This window comes from Eucyclogobius newberryi, unplaced genomic scaffold, assembly GCF_026437365.1.
Source record: "Eucyclogobius newberryi isolate DKJ021-1_F unplaced genomic scaffold, fEucNew1.0.hap1 SCAF_4, whole genome shotgun sequence".
Taxonomy (NCBI): Eukaryota; Metazoa; Chordata; class Actinopteri; order Gobiiformes; family Gobiidae; genus Eucyclogobius; species Eucyclogobius newberryi.
This window is the reverse complement of record NW_027316056.1, coordinates 42667502-42682019: the sequence shown is the minus strand read 5'-3', so window position 1 is coordinate 42682019 and position 14518 is coordinate 42667502. Positions and strand designations below refer to the sequence as shown.

Here is a 14518-nt window from a genome sequence, read left to right as displayed (position 1 = left end):
TCATGGTGATGAGGTGGTGTCGTCATGGTGATGAGGTGGTGTCGTCATGATGATGAGGTGGTGTCGTCATGATGATGAGGTGGTGTCGTCATGATGATGAGGTGGTGTCATGGTGATGAGGGTGGTGTCGTCATGGTGATGAGGGTGGTGTCGTCATGGTGATGAGGGTGGTGTCGTCGTGGTGATGAGGGTGGTGTCGTCATGGTGATGAGGGTGGTGTCGTCATGGTGATGAGGGCGGTGTCGTTGTGGCTGGAGGTGCAGCAGTTTGTCACAGGGAGAAGAGCAGGGGGGAAAGTACACAGCCCTGTGGAGTCCTGTGCTGATCCGTCAGGAAGTCAGTGCTCCACCTGCAGGTGGAGTCGGCGCTCCTCCCGCAGGTGGAGTCGGCGCTCCCCCCGCAGGTGGAGTCGGCGCTCCCCCCGCAGGTGGAGTCGGCGCTCCCCCCGCAGGGGGAGTCAGTGCGCCTCCTGCAGGTGGAGTCAGGCACGTTGAGCTGGGAGAGCTTGTCCTGGAGCAGAGCAGGAGGTGGTGTAGATCCTGGTGTAGGTTCCCGGGGAGTCCAGGTGCTGCAGGTGAAGTGGAGAGCCAGGTTTAGGGCGTCGTCCAAAGACCTGTTGGCTCTGTAGGTGAACTGCAGGGGGTCCAGCAGGGGTCCAGCAGGGGGTCCAGCAGGGGTCCAGCAGGGGGTCCAGCAGGGGTCCAGAGGGGGTCCAGCAGGGGTCCAGCAGGGGGTCCATCAGGGGGTCCATCAGGTGGTCCAGCAGGGGATCCAGAGGGGGTCCATCAGGTGGTCCAGAGAGGGTCCAGCAGGGGTCCAGAGGGGGTCCGGATGGGTCCAGCAGGAAGTCCAGCAGGGGTCCATCAGGGGGAGGTGAGGGACTTGAGGTGGGGGAGGAGCAGGCGCTCACATGACTTCAGACGTCAGCGTCATTGGTCGGTTCAGATCCTCCTGAACTGAACACGTTTAACTCCAGCTCCACTTCAGGCGTCTCTCTAGCGCCGCCTCTGGCCCCGACCTGACACAACAGGAGGTTCTGTTCACATTAACCTAGTCTAAACCAGGACTAAACCAGTTCTAAACCAGGACTAAACCAGCACTAAACCAGGACTAACCCAGGTCTAAATCGGGCAAGAACCAGGTCTAAACCAGGTCCAAACCAGGTCTAAACCAGGTCTAAACCAGGACTAAACCAGGACTAAACCAGGACTAAACCAGGACTAACCCAGGACTAAACCAGCACTAAACCAGGACTAAACCAGGACTAACCCAGGACTAACCCAGGACTAAACCAGGACTAAACCAGGACTAAAACAGGACTAACCCAGGTCTAAACCAGGTCTAAACCAGGTCTAAACCAGGTCTAAAGACTCCAGTACCTTGAAGCAGCAGCAGTAGAAAAGTGGAAGAACGACTATGATGATCAAGTGTGAGTCTGAAGCTGCAACACAAAAGAACTCTAACATGAGACTGTGACTCTAACATGAGGCTGTGACTCTAACATGAGACTGTGACTCTAACATGAGACTGTGACTCTAACATGAGGCTGTGACTCTAACATGAGACTGTGACTCTAACATGAGACTGTGACTCTAACATGAGGCTGTGACTCTAACATGAGACTGTGACTCTAACATGAGACTGTGACTCTAACATGAGGCTGTGACTCTAACATGAGACTGTGACTCTAACATGAGACTGTGACTCTAACATGAGGCTGTGACTCTAACATGAGACTGTGACTCTAACATGAGACTGTGACTCTAACATGAGACTGTGACTCTAACATGAGACTGTGACTCTAACATGAGACTGTGACTCTAACATGAGACTGTGACTCTAACATGAGACTGTGACTCTAACATGAGACTGTGACTCTAACATGAGGCTGTGACTCTAACATGAGACTGTGACTCTAACATGAGGCTGTGACTCTAACATGAGACTGTGACTCTAACATGAGACTGTGACTCTAACATGAGGCTGTGACTCTAACATGAGACTGTGACTCTAACATGAGACTGTGACTCTAACATGAGGCTGTGACTCTAACATGAGACTGTGACTCTAACATGAGACTGTGACTCTAACATGAGGCTGTGACTCTAACATGAGACTGTGACTCTAACATGAGACTGTGACTCTAACATGAGGCTGTGACTCTAACATGAGACTGTGACTCTAACATGAGACTGTGACTCTAACATGAGACTGTGACTCTAACATGAGACTGTGACTCTAACATGAGACTGTGACTCTAACATGAGACTGTGACTCTAACATGAGGCTGTGACTCTAACATGAGACTGTGACTCTAACATGAGGCTGTGACTCTAACATGAGATTGTGACTCTAACATGAGGCTGTGACTCTAACATGAGGCTGTGACTCTAACATGAGGCTGTGACTCTAACATGAGACTGTGACTCTAACATGAGGCTGTGACTCTAACATGAGACTGTGACTCTAACATGAGGCTGTGACTCTAACATGAGACTGTGACTCTAACATGAGACTGTGACTCTAACATGAGACTGTGACTCTAACATGAGGCTGTGACTCTAACATGAGGCTGTGACTCTAACATGAGACTGTGACTCTAACATGAGACTGTGACTCTAACATGAGACTGTGACTCTAACATGAGGCTGTGACTCTAACATGAGGCTGTGACTCTAACATGAGACTGTGACTCTAACATGAGACTGTGACTCTAACATGAGACTGTGACTCTAACATGAGGCTGTGACTCTAAGATGAGACTGTGACTCTAACATGAGGCTGTGACTCTAACATGAGGCTGTGACTCTAAGATGAGACTGTGACTCTAACATGAGGCTGTGACTCTAACATGAGGCTGTGACTCTAACATGAGACTGTGACTCTAACATGAGACTGTGACTCTAACATGAGACTGTGACTCTAACATGAGACTCTGTGACTCTAACATGAGACTGTGACTCTAACATGAGGCTGTGACTCTAACATGAGACTGTGACTCTAACATGAGACTGTGACTCTAACATGAGACTGTGACTCTAACATGAGACTGTGACTCTAACATGAGGCTGTGACTCTAACATGAGACTGTGACTCTAACATGAGGCTGTGACTCTAACATGAGATTGTGACTCTAACATGAGGCTGTGACTCTAACATGAGGCTGTGACTCTAACATGAGGCTGTGACTCTAACATGAGACTGTGACTCTAACATGAGGCTGTGACTCTAACATGAGACTGTGACTCTAACATGAGGCTGTGACTCTAACATGAGACTGTGACTCTAACATGAGACTGTGACTCTAACATGAGACTGTGACTCTAACATGAGGCTGTGACTCTAACATGAGGCTGTGACTCTAACATGAGACTGTGACTCTAACATGAGACTGTGACTCTAACATGAGACTGTGACTCTAACATGAGGCTGTGACTCTAACATGAGGCTGTGACTCTAACATGAGACTGTGACTCTAACATGAGACTGTGACTCTAACATGAGACTGTGACTCTAACATGAGGCTGTGACTCTAAGATGAGACTGTGACTCTAACATGAGGCTGTGACTCTAACATGAGGCTGTGACTCTAAGATGAGACTGTGACTCTAACATGAGGCTGTGACTCTAACATGAGGCTGTGACTCTAACATGAGACTGTGACTCTAACATGAGACTGTGACTCTAACATGAGACTGTGACTCTAACATGAGACTCTGTGACTCTAACATGAGACTGTGACTCTAACATGAGGCTGTGACTCTAACATGAGACTCTGTGACTCTAACATGAGACTGTGACTCTAACATGAGACTGTGACTCTAAGATGAGACTGTGACTCTAACATGAGACTGTGACTCTAACATGAGACTGTGACTCTAACATGAGACTGTGACTCTAACATGAGACTCTGTGACTCTAACATGAGGCTGTGACTCTAACATGAGGCTGTGACTCTAACATGAGACTGTGACTCTAACATGAGGCTGTGACTCTAACATGAGACTGTGACTCTAACATGAGGCTGTGACTCTAACATGAGACTGTGACTCTAACATGAGACTGTGACTCTAACATGAGGCTGTGACTCTAACATGAGACTGTGACTCTAACATGAGGCTGTGACTCTAACATGAGGCTGTGACTCTAACATGAGACTCTGTGACTCTAACATGAGACTGTGACTCTAACATGAGGCTGTGACTCTAACATGAGACTGTGACTCTAACATGAGACTGTGACTCTAACATGAGGCTGTGACTCTAACATGAGACTGTGACTCTAACATGAGACTGTGACTCTAACATGAGGTTGTGACTCTAACATGAGACTGTGACTCTAACATGAGACTGTGACTCTAACATGAGGCTGTGACTCTAACATGAGGCTGTGACTCTAACATGAGACTCTGTGACTCTAACATGAGACTGTGACTCTAACATGAGGCTGTGACTCTAACATGAGACTGTGACTCTAACATGAGACTGTGACTCTAACATGAGGCTGTGACTCTAACATGAGACTGTGACTCTAACATGAGACTGTGACTCTAACATGAGACTGTGACTCTAACATGAGACTGTGACTCTAACATGAGACTGTGACTCTAACATGAGACTGTGACTCTAACATGAGGCTGTGACTCTAACATGAGGCTGTGACTCTAACATGAGACTGTGACTCTAACATGAGGCTGTGACTCTAACATGAGACTCTGTGACTCTAACATGAGACTCTGTGACTCTAACATGAGACTGTGACTCTAACATGAGGCTGTGACTCTAACATGAGACTCTGTGACTCTAACATGAGGCTGTGACTCTAACATGAGGCTGTGACTCTAACATGAGACTGTGACTCTAACATGAGACTGTGACTCTAACATGAGACTGTGACTCTAACATGAGACTGTGACTCTAACATGAGGCTGTGACTCTAACATGAGACTGTGACTCTAACATGAGACTGTGACTCTAACATGAGACTGTGACTCTAACATGAGACTGTGACTCTAACATGAGGCTGTGACTCTAACATGAGACTGTGACTCTAACATGAGGCTGTGACTCTAACATGAGACTCTGTGACTCTAACATGAGACTCTGTGACTCTAACATGAGACTGTGACTCTAACATGAGGCTGTGACTCTAACATGAGACTCTGTGACTCTAACATGAGACTGTGACTCTAACATGAGACTGTGACTCTAACATGAGACTGTGACTCTAACATGAGACTGTGACTCTAACATGAGACTGTGACTCTAAGATGAGACTGTGACTCTAACATGAGACTGTGACTCTAACATGAGACTGTGACTCTAACATGAGACTGTGACTCTAACATGAGGCTGTGACTCTAACATGAGACTCTGTGACTCTAACATGAGACTGTGACTCTAACATGAGACTGTGACTCTAAGATGAGACTGTGACTCTAACATGAGACTGTGACTCTAACATGAGACTGTGACTCTAACATGAGGCTGTGACTCTAACATGAGACTGTGACTCTAACATGAGACTCTGTGACTCTAACATGAGGCTGTGACTCTAACATGAGGCTGTGACTCTAACATGAGGCTGTGACTCTAACATGAGACTGTGACTCTAACATGAGACTGTGACTCTAACATGAGACTGTGACTCTAACATGAGGCTGTGACTCTAACATGAGACTGTGACTCTAACATGAGGCTGTGACTCTAACATGAGGCTGTGACTCTAACATGAGACTCTGTGACTCTAACATGAGACTGTGACTCTAACATGAGGCTGTGACTCTAACATGAGACTGTGACTCTAACATGAGACTGTGACTCTAACATGAGACTGTGACTCTAACATGAGACTGTGACTCTAACATGAGACTGTGACTCTAACATGAGACTGTGACTCTAACATGAGACTGTGACTCTAACATGAGGCTGTGACTCTAACATGAGACTGTGACTCTAACATGAGACTGTGACTCTAACATGAGACTGTGACTCTAACATGAGGCTGTGACTCTAACATGAGGCTGTGACTCTAACATGAGACTGTGACTCTAACATGAGGCTGTGACTCTAACATGAGACTCTGTGACTCTAACATGAGGCTGTGACTCTAACATGAGACTGTGACTCTAACATGAGGCTGTGACTCTAACATGAGACTCTGTGACTCTAACATGAGACTGTGACTCTAACATGAGACTCTGTGACTCTAACATGAGACTGTGACTCTAACATGAGACTGTGACTCTAAGATGAGACTGTGACTCTAACATGAGACTGTGACTCTAACATGAGGCTGTGACTCTAACATGAGGCTGTGACTCTAACATGAGGCTGTGACTCTAACATGAGACTGTGACTCTAACATGAGACTGTGACTCTAACATGAGACTGTGACTCTAACATGAGGCTGTGACTCTAACATGAGACTGTGACTCTAACATGAGGCTGTGACTCTAACATGAGACTCTGTGACTCTAACATGAGACTCTGTGACTCTAACATGAGACTGTGACTCTAACATGAGGCTGTGACTCTAACATGAGACTCTGTGACTCTAACATGAGACTGTGACTCTAACATGAGACTGTGACTCTAACATGAGACTGTGACTCTAACATGAGACTGTGACTCTAACATGAGACTGTGACTCTAAGATGAGACTGTGACTCTAACATGAGACTGTGACTCTAACATGAGACTGTGACTCTAACATGAGACTGTGACTCTAACATGAGGCTGTGACTCTAACATGAGACTCTGTGACTCTAACATGAGACTGTGACTCTAACATGAGACTGTGACTCTAAGATGAGACTGTGACTCTAACATGAGACTGTGACTCTAACATGAGACTGTGACTCTAACATGAGGCTGTGACTCTAACATGAGACTGTGACTCTAACATGAGACTCTGTGACTCTAACATGAGGCTGTGACTCTAACATGAGGCTGTGACTCTAACATGAGGCTGTGACTCTAACATGAGACTGTGACTCTAACATGAGACTGTGACTCTAACATGAGACTGTGACTCTAACATGAGGCTGTGACTCTAACATGAGACTGTGACTCTAACATGAGGCTGTGACTCTAACATGAGGCTGTGACTCTAACATGAGACTCTGTGACTCTAACATGAGACTGTGACTCTAACATGAGGCTGTGACTCTAACATGAGACTGTGACTCTAACATGAGACTGTGACTCTAACATGAGACTGTGACTCTAACATGAGACTGTGACTCTAACATGAGACTGTGACTCTAACATGAGACTGTGACTCTAACATGAGACTGTGACTCTAACATGAGGCTGTGACTCTAACATGAGACTGTGACTCTAACATGAGACTGTGACTCTAACATGAGACTGTGACTCTAACATGAGGCTGTGACTCTAACATGAGGCTGTGACTCTAACATGAGACTGTGACTCTAACATGAGGCTGTGACTCTAACATGAGACTCTGTGACTCTAACATGAGGCTGTGACTCTAACATGAGACTGTGACTCTAACATGAGGCTGTGACTCTAACATGAGACTCTGTGACTCTAACATGAGACTGTGACTCTAACATGAGACTCTGTGACTCTAACATGAGACTGTGACTCTAACATGAGACTGTGACTCTAAGATGAGACTGTGACTCTAACATGAGACTGTGACTCTAACATGAGGCTGTGACTCTAACATGAGGCTGTGACTCTAACATGAGGCTGTGACTCTAACATGAGACTGTGACTCTAACATGAGACTCTGTGACTCTAACATGAGGCTGTGACTCTAACATGAGGCTGTGACTCTAACATGAGACTGTGACTCTAACATGAGGCTGTGACTCTAACATGAGACTGTGACTCTAACATGAGACTGTGACTCTAACATGAGGCTGTGACTCTAACATGAGACTGTGACTCTAACATGAGACTGTGACTCTAACATGAGACTCTGTGACTCTAACATGAGACTGTGACTCTAACATGAGACTCTGTGACTCTAACATGAGGCTGTGACTCTAACATGAGGCTGTGACTCTAACATGAGACTGTGACTCTAACATGAGACTCTGTGACTCTAACATGAGGCTGTGACTCTAACATGAGGCTGTGACTCTAACATGAGACTGTGACTCTAACATGAGGCTGTGACTCTAACATGAGACTGTGACTCTAACATGAGACTGTGACTCTAACATGAGGCTGTGACTCTAACATGAGACTGTGACTCTAACATGAGACTGTGACTCTAACATGAGACTCTGTGACTCTAACATGAGACTGTGACTCTAACATGAGACTGTGACTCTAACATGAGACTGTGACTCTAACATGAGGCTGTGACTCTAACATGAGGCTGTGTTGCTGTGCTTACCTCCCACATAGAGCTGGAGGGCGTGGCTCTGAGAGAAGGCGTGGTCGAACACCTGCAGGTGGTAAACACAGGTGTAGTTTCCTTTGTGGGCGGGGCCAGTGTCAGAGAACAGGAAGTGTGTAGAGTGATTGACAGCGGGCAGGGTGTGGTTCTGAGCGAGGTCCAGAGTGGGAGAGGGGAGCTGGAAGGAGCCTCCTGGGAACTGTAGATCCACAGAATATTTGACCCTGAACTTTGACCCCGGCATCACCCGGACCCCCTGCGGCAGAGCCTCGGAGGCCCCCTGCGGCAGGGCCTCGGAGGCCCCCTGCGGCCCCGTCTAACACAGACAGGGAGATGATTGGACGATTCAGTAAGTCTGTCGAGAGAGAGGATGAAGAGGTTTAATTCTTGACCCGACTGAGCCCGAGTCCAGGGTCAGAGGTCACATTCTGGGTGCAGTGTTCTCTTTTCCTGTCGACACAAACGTTTCACTCCAAAGTAAATAAAGGGTCAAATGTGTGAGGTGAAGGTCAAAGGAACGAGAGAGGAAGAACGTGAGGCTCACTAAAGGTTCAATTCTCTGGGTCAAAGGTCAGATGAAGTGAAACATGTGGAGCCCAGTTCAGACTTTGGAGGAACAAATGTGATTTTAGTGTTAAAAGCTTTAACCTGTTCCCATCCTCCTGAGGCTGGCGAGCATTTTCCATATCTCAAATATTCTCTTACATTCATCACTTTTATTTCCTGGTCAATACCATAAGTTATACATCATTTTAAAGGTCATTTTCTCAACAAAACGAATATGTCATTGATTTACATTGAATAATTTGCCCCAAGAAGCAATTGCCAATAGTTTGTGAGAAAGTCTCAACTTTTACAAACGCATGTCCTGTTTGTGTTTATGACGGAGGAAACGGCTTTAATTCTGTACATTCTTCTGCTCAGTCTGTCCATAAGGAACCATTGAACAACAATATACACTTGTATTTTTACTGAAGTTTTCCCATTTCCAGATATTGTCAAGTAAACAAACTTTTCTTCTCTGACGATGGTCAGGATTAAGGCTCCGGTGCATTTCTCTGTCCAGAACAAATGACCTGTTTGACTTATAAGATGGTGTTTGTATCAATCTTTTCTTCAGACTGTTTTCTACAGAATGAGACATTTGAGATTTTTTTCTGTCACCGGGTTTGTGTTTACAGCAGCCGCAAAAAAAAAAAGCGCCGCTTCTGACTCACATTATTCCACTGTTGACATCCACATAGCTAACGCTAGCAGTGACGTAGCAGACTTTGATTGACATATTATTCTAGCCAATAAGAATAGCTTTAGAATGGTGGGTGGGACTAAGGGATCGTCTCAAAATGGGTTGAACCTGAAAAGACTTAATTTCTTTCGTCTCTCTCTGGACCGCCTCCCCCCCTCAAAAGACTTAAGTCTGTCTTCACATCAAATTTTACTCGTTGATAAAACAATAGTAGCTTGATGGACCTGCTTCACCTCTAGTGAACATCCCTGAACATCCTTTGGTAAGTTTATCAGTAGAAGTTATGAACTCTCCAAATAATGTCACCTGTCGCACATGTTTGTTTACTCAATCCACATGGTCCACAGTGCGCCGGGGAGCGGGGCGGGTGCTCCCTCACACGGGCCACGGCGCGGGGAGCGGGGCGGGTGCTCCCTCACACGGGCCACGGCGCGGGGAGCGGGGCGGGTGCTCCCTCACACGGGCCACGGCGCGCTGTGATCCCCGCACGGGCCACGGCGCGCTGTGATCCCCGCACGGGCCACGGCGCGCTGTGATCCCCGCACGGGCCACGGCGCGCTGTGATCTCCCGCACGGGCGAACATGGTGCGTCGTGCTCCCCCCTACGCACTCCCCGTGCTCCGCGCAGGCACTAATGTTGGCCTAATGCTCGTTGCGAGTTTTTTAGCATTTCAAAACAATTACTGCCACAACGATGTATTGAAGCTTCAAAGCAACAAAAAAAACAAAATGTAAGTTCAACCCCCAAATATTAAGTCTTTTCAGCTTCAACCCATTTTGAGATGATCCCTAAGGGTTTATTCACACAGAATCCTCTGTATTCTCGTGCGTCACGGCTGCAAAGAGGCGACTAGATTTTACGCATAACGTTTTCTGATTTTATTCGCCTTTTGGACGCGCATTTTGTTAGATATATGTATTAATAATAATAACTTTTATTTATATAGCGCTTTTCAGTGACCCAAAGACGCTGAACATAATATAAAAGAAGGGGGGGGGGTATTTACAGACAGGGGGGACAACACGTACAGAACACATTAATATACAGATAAAATGAACAAGACAGAAGAAGTAGAGAGAAAAAGATGGGGATGTAACAGGGGGTAGAAGAGTAGGCAATGGGGTAGAGGAGGCTAGGGGTAGGGGAGGTCATGGGCTTGGGTGCAGAAGTATGTTTTTAGGCGGGATTTGAATATTGTGAGTGAGGGAGAGTGGGACGGGGGGGGGGGGGGGGGGGGGGGGAGTTCCAGAGTCGGGGTGCTGTTCGGGAGAATGCTCTGTCGCCAAAAGTTTTGAGTCGGGATGTTGGTGCAGTCAGGGTGAGAGAGGAGGAGGAGGGGAGAGCTCGGGTGGGGCGGTGGGGGATGAGGAGGTCAGACAGGTAGGGGGGGGCTAGGTGGTGAAGAGCTTTGAAGGTGAGGAGGAGTATTTTAAAGTTTATGCGCTGCTTGATGGGGAGCCAGTGGAGAGAGCGGAGAACGGGAGTGATGTGATCACGGGACCGGGTGTGGGTGAGGAGGCGGGTGTGGGTGAGGAGGCGGGTGTGGGTGAGGAGGCGGGCAGCGGAGTTTTGGACCATTTGGAGTCTATGGAGGGAATGGGAGGAGGTGCCAGTGAGGAGGGAGGTGCAGTAGTCAAGGCGGGAGGAGGTGAAGGCATGGATGAGGGATTCAGCAGCGGGGAGGGTGAGGCAGTGTGGGATTTTGGCGATGCGGCGGAGGTGGAAGTATGAGGTCTTGACGATGTGGCTGACATGGGGAGTGAAGGAGAGGGTGGGGTCCATGATGACACCGAGATTGCGTACCAGGGTAGAGGGGGTGATGGTCGAGGTGTCGATGCTGAGTGAAAAGGGACCAGTTTTATTGAGAGTGGATTTGGTGCCAATGAGGAGGAGCTCTGTTTTGTCACTGTTCAGTTTGAGGAAGTTGAGAGTGAGCCATGATTTTATTGTAGAGATGCAGGTTTGGATGTGGCTGAGGGGAGGGTGTGGGTGTGGGGGTGTGGGTGTGGGGGTGTGGGGGTGTGGGTGTGGGTGTGGGGGTGTGGGTGTGGGGGTGTGGGTGTGGGTGTGGGGGTGTGGGGGTGTGGGTGTGGGTGTGTGGGTGTGGGGGTGTGGGTGTGTGGGTGTGGGTGTGGGTGTGTGGGTGTGGGTGTGGGTGAGGGGAGGGTGTGGGTGTGGGTGTGGGGGTGTGGGTGTGGGTGTGGGGGTGTGGGGGTGTGGGTGTGGGTGTGTGGGTGTGGGTGTGGGTGAGGGGAGGGTGTGGGTGTGGGTGAGGGGGTGTGGGTGTGGGTGTGGGTGTGGGGGTGTGGGGGTGTGTGGGTGTGGGTGTGGGGGTGTGGGTGTGTGGGTGTGGGTGAGGGGGTGTGGGTGTGGGTGTGGGTGTGGGTGTGTGGGTGTGGGTGAGGGGAGGGTGTGGGTGTGGGTGAGGGGGTGTGGGTGTGGGTGAGGGGAGGGTGTGGGTGAGGGGAGGGTGTGGGTGTGGGTGAGGGGAGGGTGTGGGTGGATTTTGTGGTGAGGTAGATCTGGGCGTCGTCAGCAGTGAAAGTCCAGGTTGAGTTGGCGGAGGATGTGACCAAGGGGGAAGATGTAGCAGATGAAGAGGAGGGGGCCGAGGACTGAGCCCTGGGGGACCCCTGTGTTACTGGGGAGAGGGTGGATGAGTGACCGGAGAGGGAAATGAACTCTTGCCTGTTGGTGAGGTAGGATGTGAGCCAGTCAAGTGCAGAGCCCTCAACACCCAGTTGGCGCAGCCTTTGTAGGAGGATGGAATGGTTTATAGTGTCAAAGGCTGCGCTGAGGTCCAGTAGTAACAGGATGTTGAGGGCCCCGGAGTCTGCAGAGGTGAGGAGATCGTTGAGTACTTTGACCAGGGCTGTTTCAGTGCTGTGAAGTGGGCGGAAGCCAGATTGGAGGGGTTCATAGAGGTTGTTTGACTGGAGGTGGGTGTGAAGTTGGGCGGCGACGATGCGTTCCAGCGTTTTTGAGAGGAACAGCAGGTTGGAGATGGGGCGGTAGTTGGAGAGGTTGGCGGAGTCTAGGGTGGGTTTTTTGAGGATGGGGGTGATGGAGGCCAGTTTGTAGATGGAAGGAACATGGCCGAGGGATAAAGACTGGTTGAAGAGGGTGGTGAGATGGGGGATGAGAGCAGGGAGGCAGGCCTTGGTTAGAGTCGTTGGGAGGGGGTCGAGAGAGCAGGTGGTGGTTTTGGAAGCGGTGATGAGGTCTATGATATGAGAGGAGTTAACAGAGGAGAAGGTGGTGAGGGGAGGGAAGGGTGGGTGGTCAGGGAGAGGGGGGGGGCAGGGGTGGGGGTGGTGATGGAGTTAATGGAGACGGCAGTCATGGAGCTGTTGATTTTGGAAATTTTGTCATTGAAGGCAAGGAGGAAAGAGTTGCAGAGGTCAGGGGAGGAGGGTGGAGTGATGTCCGGTGGCTGGAGCAGCTTGTTGACGGTGGAGAACAGGGTGCGAGGGCTCCGGTGGGAGCTGTTGATGAGGGTGGAGAGGTGGGCAGATTTGGCGGCTTGGAGAGCGTCACGGTAGGAGGAGATGTGTAATTTGAAAGCTTCGGCGTGGACGGTGAGGCGGGTTCTTTTGAGGAGTCGTTCGAGTTGGCGGCCAGTCTGCTTCATGGTGCGGAGTTCAGGGGTGTACCAGGGGGCGGGGTTGATGTATGAGACGGAGGAGGTTTTCCAGGGGGCTAGGGAGTCAAGGGAGTCGGAGAGGGTGGTGTTGAGCATGACAGCATAGTCGTCGGGGGAAGAGGGGGGGGAGTCAGGTGGGAAAGCAGAGGATATGAGCTGGGAGAGCGTGAGGGGGTTGACTGACTTGATATTGCGGTAGGTGATGGTGCGTTTTTTGGGGTTGTGGGGCGAGGGTAGGGGGGCGGAGAAAAGGATGCAGAGATGATCAGAGAGTGGGAAGGGGAGGGGGTGGGGCTTAGATATGGGTAGGAGAGAGGAACAGACTAAGTCCAGAGTGTGGCCTTTGGTATGGGTGGGGAAGTCAATATGTTGGGTGAGATGGAAGCAGTCCAGGAGAGAGAGGAAGTCGGATGTCAGTGGGCCGTTGGGGCAGTCAATGTGGATGTTGAAGTCACCAGTGAGTAGGAGGCGGGCAGAGAGAGAGGATGCGATGGTGAGGAGTTCAGACAATTCAGTGAGGAAAGAGGGGTGGGGCTTTGGGGGACGATAGATCAGGATAGCGGTGATAGAGTTGGGGAGGGAGAAGGCGAGGTATTCAAATGATGAGATGGATGGAAGGTTGAGGTTCAGTTCAGTGATGGATGTAGATTTTTTATGAATAACAGCAAGACCTCCCCCACGCCCGGAGAGGCGGGGTTTGGCAGTGTAAGTGTAGTTGGAGGGAGTGGCTTGGTTGAGAGCATAGAAGTCCAGGGGCTGTTGCCATGTTTCACAGGAGAAGCAGATCAATGTTATTGTCCAGTAACAGTTCAGATATAACAGGTGATTTGTTGGAGAGGGAGCGGCAGTTCAGCAGTGCAAGGGAGATGGATGGGGGCGCGGAGATGGATGGGGGCGCGGAGATGGATGGGGGCGCAGGGGTGGGGGGCGGAGGTTGCTGAGGTTGGCAGTGCGGCAGGTGGGGGTGACGGGGGGGCGAAAACTAGTCCAGAGTGAGGGGATAGGTGAGCCGTCGTTGGAGTGTTGGTTATGGGAGAGACCAGAGCCCCTGTGGATGTAGCGGGGCCGGCGAAGGATCCCAGCTGAGCTAGCTGCAGAGGCAGCAGCAGCTGGGAGACGGTGGTTATGGTTGAGGAGGTGAAGGTCAGCAGCGGTGTAGGTGAGTAGGCGAGAAGTTGGTGGAGCGGTGGCCTGGAGGCGCGGGAGTGATAGTCCGAGGAGGAGATGGAACGTAGCAGCAGATGAGAGTAAT

The 14518-nt window shown here is 49.6% G+C and overlaps 1 protein-coding gene across 1 annotated transcript in view; it reads right to left on the bottom strand.

Moving 5' to 3' along the window:
• The window catches only part of LOC140377883 (uncharacterized), a 63273-nt gene that overhangs the window by 46835 nt on the left and 1920 nt on the right, over positions 1–14518 (bottom strand). The window lies entirely within an intron of this gene.